Raw genomic sequence first — 7,169 nt, 5'->3', positions numbered from 1 at the left:
GGTAGGCCCCATTCCGAGGTCCGAGTCCAAAGATATGTCCTTCGGAAGTTTTGTTGACTTTGTGTAAGCTTTTACGCCGGCCGACTTTTCAGCTTTTGACCGGGCTTTTAGAAAGGCTTTGTCTTCTCGAAACTTGGCCTTTAATCACGGAATTCCTTAGTAACCGACCTTTGCTCCTTTATCTCCCTAAAGTGGCACATTTCTGCACATAATGGACTTTGAAGCCCTAAATGCATAAAACACGTCGGTGTTAAACTTTTAATTATTACTCACATAATTGGTCTAAAAGTATGACTGTTAAAGGGTTAAAACTACAGTTTTGGGCTCTTATCAACACCCGAGTTTGAAAAGAAGTTCAAATAAGTAGAGGATACATGCCAAAGCACAAGTAATTTGCTTTAGGATACATGTCAAAGTTGAAATTATAAATTTCAGGTTCAAAATGCACCTTTGCACTGTTAGTTTATCTCTACTTTTCTCTACATTTTAAATGAGAGGCCGGGCTTCTTTGTGTAATGTGTAACTAGATGCCAACCCACAATTTTTCTTGACGCCATAAGATCTATAATAAAGGAATTTGACAAAATGGCCTATAGAAACAGACTTTGGACTTCTTTGTTTGTGAAGAGCAAATCAAGTTATAGCTAATGCCTTGTATGTTTATCCACTAGAATTCTTAGCAAGAACAGATTGACTGGTTACATTCCGGTAGAGTTTGGAAATCTGAGAAGTGTTATGGAGATGTAAGGAACCTCCAGTTTTTCCTATTTTATTACATTAACATACATGTGTAATGTTTCTGAACCAATCTAACCATGCTATTATATTGTAGAGACCTGTCAGAAAATCAACTTTGTAGTCAAATTCCTCAGGAACTCGGTCAGCTACATAATTTGTTTTCACTGTGAGTTATACTTCTGATGTTTAATATTAGAGAATGAATCCCGAATTCAGCCTCTCGGGGGAAGAACCTGAGGTTTTACACTTTTAGGACATTGGCTCTGTGACAAATGTGTGTTCAGTGCACCTTTTGACAGATCCCTAGCTGATACAATCGCACTGGTCATCTTTCTCATGATATTAGTGGCAGCATGCAGACCGCACAATCCACCTCCATTTTCTGAAGGAGCTCTGGACAAACCAGGTGCGTCCCCACTCCATATCTACTCGAATAGTTGTTGTGGCCCAAATGGCTTGTTTACTCTCCGTCACCTAAATATGTTGTCCAATGTTTAGTGCGCACCAAGATGATTAAGAGTCTTAATTAGCTAATTGTCCGGAGCTTGTGGTCCTGCTTTTGATGAATAGCAGTAATGGCAGCTTGTGGGTTGACCACTTGGGTAAACAATGGGAGCATTCAATTCTCTCTAAACAGTTGGATCACTTTAAAAACGATTTGAAAATTAAAAAATATGAAACCGCTTTAAAAGTGATGTTAAATGTAGAAAAAACAAGTCACTGAATAAGTGATGTCCTGTGGTTCTAGTTTTTTTTTATTTTTTCACCAAAATTAGCTTATTACCTCTTACTTGTGTTCGGTCTTGGATGAAAAACTTGAAAACCCAGTTTATTGGTCAAGATTATCTTCAAAGTTCAAAGTAACAATATTGATAGCATAATGGCATTTGGATTTGGAGATCTAACCATGGATACTACTGCAATATCATATAATCAAAACCAGGTTGGGAATGAAAACCATTTGGATATGATAGGACTTGATGCACTGACCTTGACCTTGGTCTAGAGGAAAATCTACGAGTTTTTTTCACACTGTAACTTCAATGAACATAGTTTTTCTGCTCTCACTAACATGGGTATGAACATTTTCCCTTATTATGAGATGGTGGACCACCAATTTGAAGCGGAGTCTGGTCAGGTGACTAATCAGAAAAGTTTGCATGGATTTTTAAACTTTCCCACATAGTGCGAGTTACACAAAGCACTTGGTCCATCTCTCCAACAAAGTTGCAATGATTATCTGTGGATCCCAAATGGCTCAGGTGATGATGTGCGTAGCAGCTCAATTTGCAATATAGATTTCACTGGAAGTAGGGAGCCATCAGTTGGGGTATCCAATGGATTTATTTTGAAAAAAGGAGATGCAGATAATCTATTGGATGCAATGGTTTCATATATGCAGATAATCTATTGGAAAGGTGTATACTTGTTTTATAGTAGTATATCCTCTGTTCTCTGCTGTGGTTTTACCAACTTTTCTGCCTTTTACATAATTTTATAGTAGTATATCTTCCCATTGACACAGAATTATACATCTGAGACAGGAACTAATCCTTTGCTACAGATCACTTCAAGAAATGCTTCAAGGTCATATTTAAAAATGGTTGATAATTCCTATCTCGGTAGCTCTGATGAGGTTAGCTCTTTCTTATTTCAATATTTCCTTGTGCATATAATGAGAGAAAAAAGCTTCTCTACCCTTATGAACTAACCTTTTAATCAAGAACTTATCAACCTAAATTAAAACTATATGAAGAAGCAAATTTATTCTTGATATATGAGGTTGCCCCTCATAGTCTGTTTTCAAAGATTTCTGGCGACACTTGCTCTCGCAGTAGTGTGTCATCAAAACTTGGACATGGAGATGGACCCCAAAACCAAAGATTACGAGGCTTTACAGAGTTAAATGCCTTTAGATTAGTTACCGTAAGATTTGAAGCTAGACTTGTGCAGTTTATATAGTCGCTTACAAGTTATATCTTGGCCGATATGTGTTACTTAATTAACGGTGACTTTCCCCCAATGCTTTTGTACTTTTCATAACAAATCGCCCATTTAACTTTATATACCGCTCAAGTCGTTTCTTCCTACTCCACCGCCTCATTCCATAGTATTCGTGCTCCTCTATATAAGGTAAATATTGAACTAAACTTTAAATCAACAATTTCTACAACTCAACGTAGAAAGGATAATGAACATTACATTTTCATTTTTCCTTGATTTAGGTTACATTACCGGACTTTTTCTTGGTCGACCAGATTACTAGCCGCCTCGGTTCAACATATGACATTAAATTTTAAGTGTGTAATTCATTTCTTTAATATATTTTTAAAGACATAACTGATCTGTTTATTCTTCGCTTCGTGTCTAGGCCATTAGGAGTCTCGAAGTTCTACATCCGCTATTATGGTTGGGGAGATTTCAAACATAGGCAAAATACTTGCAAGGATTCCGGTGTAATGCATACATTTAACTTCATCATAGCTAGAATCCCATACCGGTGGCTTTTTTTCAGGTTAATATGTGTTTCATTGCTTCAAATTAACTTCATAATCATGAGTTAGCATTAACTATGGTTTTCCTCTTCATGGCAGATTGCCTTCGCACTTGTATGAGGAGAAAGACGAAATACTGTGGTTACAACAATTTGAAATACTTTACAACTATTATAGGCGCCTCAGCATGAGAACAACTTACAAGAGGGCAAAATACACTCACTTGGAAAGTAATGACATTCACCTCCTCAGCTATTGCAAAGAACTATGAGTACTTACATCGGACATAGTTATTGACCGGGGCCTCCTACAACGACATTCTAAGAATCGATGGTTAAGAGACAAGCTCCTTGTCTCCCGGAAAAAATGTATACTATGGTGCCATGGTAGGTTTTACAAATATGATTGCAATGCTTGTTTCTTTGATGTGTGGACTACATTTTAATGCTTCGAACAACATTATGAAATTGCAGGTTTTGAATGTCCTCCTCAAGAGGTTTGCTTGGATGCGACGGTATCTTTGAACTTCCAGCTTATCTTCCCCTTCATCCACAAGCCTTAATTACAATTGTTGCCAATTTCGAGATCATTCGTCGGTGGCATTTGGAATTTCTTCAGGTGTGACAATTTAGAAATTCTGTTAACTCAACTTCATTTCATCACTTGCAATATATATTCTCATTTTGTATTCGAATTCTATGTCTTCATTTGTACTTTATGAGAAGCTCAAAATTTTAACCCGACCGTGGAGAATGAGCACTTGAACAATGTCGGGAAGTATCGTGCATTCAAGTCTGTACCACTTCCATTTAACTACGATGAGAACGAAGACAAAGATGAGTGAGCTTCTACCCAAACAACTGCTTTTATTGAACAGTCTAGTAATGTCCTTGCAACAACTCATTAGAAATATATTTACTGTTTTCTGCTTTGTTTTTGTTTGTAGTAGGTGGCTCTTCTACATTAGACTTGCAACCTTTTTTGGCTAATATACCTATAGACCGGTTACCTTGTTAAAAAAAAACTATTTGTAAAAAGTCAGAAGGCAACTGATTGAAACCTCACAGTCAATGTGGTTGTATCAAGGCATTTGTTTTGACCCCCACCTACGTGGCAAACATCTATTAGTAGGGGTCTCTATTTTATTCATTTAATCAACAGGGCTAAAGCCCAATTCGCAATATCATGGATCAATGTACATGCCCATTAACTCATGTGTCTAAGGCTGAACCTTAGCCACATGGCTTTCCACTAATGTACATTGATTTATGTCCAGATTCATTTCTTATCAAAGATATAATTATCAGTTGACAGTTATATTCTATTACAATTACTCAAGCAACAAGATTACTTGAGCTACAAGGACTCTCTACTCTACCTATATAAATACCAAACTATTTTTCATAAGGAACTACGTGGAAACTTGATCCCTAGAGAATAGATCTTGGGTACGTAGGCAGCCATTATTTGGTTCAGTTTCATCTCCCCCAACATCAAATTCCTCTGTTTCTTAGTGTGTTCTTTACCATTGCTCTCGTTGTGTTGAAGTAGTTTATTGCCGAAACATAATTGGCGCCGTCTATGGGGAATTTAGAATTCATTATCACATGAAACAATCAAGATGGTAAGCACAAGAAGCAGACCAAATAGTCAACATATTCCTCCTGCTAATAGGAATTGCAACCCTCGAAATTCAAATCGGCCAATGCAAGAACCGTTGAACAATCAAGTTGCTCCTAGTGGTAAGATCAATTCTCAACATCCAACCGTAGTAGCGCCACCGCCACCACCACCGCCTCCGCTACCACCACTCCTAATACGGTTGAGCATGAGTTACGACAAGTCAAAAATTTAAAATAGGAACTTGAGAAGGAACTTGGCAAAAAGGCAAAGGCCGGTGGACGAGGCTGCAAATTCAACAACATCAAGCGACCACGAAGGGACGCAGACCATTCCAGTGTATGGGACCGTCTTGAACATCCACTTCATCGTCCTCAACAACGTGTTATTTCTCAAACACAATCAACCAATGCACACTCTAAGAGTAATGACCCGATTACCCATACTTATGGGGAGAATCGGATTGGCAGGGATAATTACTACCCTAGACATGTCCGATCTAAAATGGAAGATATACCTCTGAGAAGCAATTTTAAGGAAGACTGCCATCCGAGATATGTCCGACATGACTGGGAAGGCGGGCATCCCAGACAAGAGCAACAAAACATGGAGAAGTGGTATAATTATACCAACCACCCGGCCAAGGGTGACTACCGGCCTAGACAGGCTGGTTACAGGGATAGACAAAGACAATCACCGGTCAGAGCTAATCGTGTGTACCGCCAAAGATTGGACCGACCTGACAGGGAAGGCCGACCTCGCAGATTTACGGAAAATTGCCATCCTAGACAGGTCCATCCAGACAGGGAAAAAAGGCATCACGGAAGAAAGTATAATGAAAACCTTCATCCTAGACTGGACCGACCTGACAGGGAAGGCCGACCTCACAGATTTGAGAAAAACTGCCATCCCAGACAGGTCCGACTAGACAGGGATGAAGGTGTCACAGAAGCAACTAGAGGGAAGACCACAATCCCAGACAAACTATCGACCTAGATAGGTTGGTTACCGAAAGAAAAGACAATCTCGGTCGGACCGAAAGTGTGTACCGCTGGTTCAGACTTATTGTAGGGCTAAACGTTGTTATTTACACATGGAACATTTTTACCCACCCCTAAAGGCAGGATGAGATGCTTTCCAAGATCCATTTCTTTTCGACAAAATCCTCAATGAATCATTTTTGAGGCTTGGAATGGTTTCACCCGATCTCTTATAGAGTGTCCACATCGTAACTTAGCGAAAGGCAGTTAGTTCGTGCCTTTTTCAAAGGACTACACCACCATAAAGAAGTCCTGACATAATGAATGGGGTAGTTTAACCAAGCAAAGGAGCTTGGGCTTATAAATTTTTAGAGGACCAAGCTAAAGCGAAAGAATAGCAGGGGTGACCATTCGCGCAAAGCTCGCTAGTTCTTCTTCAACGATTAAAGTTTACCAAGATGTTTGAGGTTAAATCAGATCCGAGCTTAAAACTCTAATGAATCCACTCACAAAAGGTAGAGGCCATTTCTGTACACACAAAGCCAATCCCCGTCATGAATGTAAGAGAAATTAGTCCATAGTTTCATTTGGAATACGAGCATCCGAGCTCCCTATCTATAGCCTATGAGCGAACGTTCCATTAATAGTGAACCTAATTGGAGACAAAATCCACACCCTCAAGGTACAATAATCAATATAAAGTTAGGCCAACGCACGCCTTTTAACCAAGCTCCACCATGACAAGGACAGTCGGGAATTTTAATAATTATAACAACTATGCAACCTCGCCAAGGTCAAGACAAGGTCAAGGTAATTAATAATTATAATGCTAATAGAGGTATCGCTCCGGTCAATAATAATTATCAAAAATCCACCACAATAAATAATTCACGCGGAAATAGTTCCAGCCACACCACCCGCGACTACTACACCCACACAACCGATCGGCCTTGAGACCTTCAAGGCGAGCCAAAACTTTTCCAAACCATGGCTCAATCTAACCAACAAACCTCACAATCCCCTAATTTAACCCAACAGCTTGGCTCAGATAGCGCCTCTCAAACCAAAGGCTGGTTGCCGTGTCACTTAATACCTAATCCCAAAACAACAAACACAGCCTTTGAGGTAACCGATAATACTAGTAATGAATATGAAAATGTAGGTGAGATAAAGGCCATCACCACTCGGATTCAAGCAAGAAGTGGTTGATAACAAGGTAACTATGCCATAGTTACCCCACCGGTAGCCCTACACCTGCTATATTACTAGATAACAAATAGAAACCAAGAGCCTACCACTGTAGAGGCTAACCGGTTACAACACAACCTAAAGAAAC

The 7,169-nt window shown here is 39.3% G+C and overlaps 1 pseudogene; it reads left to right on the top strand.

Annotated features, from left to right (window-relative positions):
* The first annotated feature begins 1,810 nt into the window (after nt 1-1,810).
* LOC147509732 (phosphate transporter PHO1 homolog 8-like) lies at nt 1,811-4,077 on the top strand (annotated as a pseudogene).
* Nucleotides 4,078-7,169: the final 3,092 nt, after the last annotated feature.

Source organism: Coptis chinensis, chromosome 3 (genome assembly GCF_015680905.1).
Source record: "Coptis chinensis isolate HL-2020 chromosome 3, ASM1568090v1, whole genome shotgun sequence".
NCBI lineage: Eukaryota > Viridiplantae > Streptophyta > Magnoliopsida > Ranunculales > Ranunculaceae > Coptis > Coptis chinensis.
This window is presented reverse-complemented; position numbering and strand designations above follow the sequence as displayed.